The following is an 834-nucleotide window of genomic DNA, read 5'->3' as shown; positions in this document are numbered from 1 at the left end:
AAAAAAAAAAAAAGAAAGAAACAGACAAAAGAAGGGGAAATTCAAAAGGGCTGAAAGGAAAGAGAAAAATTGAAAGGAGAGAAGGCACTGGGCTCCATGTTCATCTGGGATGCCTGTGGAGAATCCTCAAGTGGTCTGCATTCGTCTGTGTTGGGCACTGGGATGAAATTCCAGACTGGTGAGTCAGCTACAGACTGATGCTCTCATAGTACTAGAGGCTGCATTTCCCAGACTCAGCCTCTGGTGAGGACCATCTGCCTGGCTAGCAAGTTGAGGGCTTGTTTATTTGTCCTTGGGGAGTTTTTCCTGATTCTGGATGTGGGCAGAATCTGCTGGGGTCTCTTCTTCCTCTTGTAAGGACTGCAGTCCTATTGGATGAGAGGCCTCGTCTTACACCATCACCTAATCTCACTTATCTCTGTGAAGTCCCTACCTCCAAATACATCAGAGGAGAGATCACTGATTATGAATTTTAGGGGGATGGCTACAATTCAGTTCATAACAATGTCAAAGGACAGGTATGGAAAAACAGGAGGAAAGTCGTAAACCCCAGATACAGATATCCTGGCTCTCTGTTTTCAGGGGCCATGCCTATAGATGTATTCAATATTTAGAGATAACTCAGTGCAACTGAAGTAGCTAGTGTTTCTCATAGAGGGAATTACTTATAAAGCAACACAAAAATCCCCAATATGTTCAACAATCTCCCTCATATATCATTTGAGTGGGAAGGGCATTAGTGTTTTCAAAATGAATGTCCTCCCAGAGCTGATTATTCTCATTCACCCAGTCAAACATTGCTGGCAGGCACATGGCTAGGCACCAGAGAGACTG

This window comes from Octodon degus, unplaced genomic scaffold (genome assembly GCF_000260255.1).
Source record: "Octodon degus isolate 3935 unplaced genomic scaffold, OctDeg1.0 scaffold00168, whole genome shotgun sequence".
Taxonomy (NCBI): Eukaryota; Metazoa; Chordata; class Mammalia; order Rodentia; family Octodontidae; genus Octodon; species Octodon degus.
The sequence above is the reverse complement of the archived record's forward strand: the minus strand, read 5'-3'. Positions refer to the sequence as shown.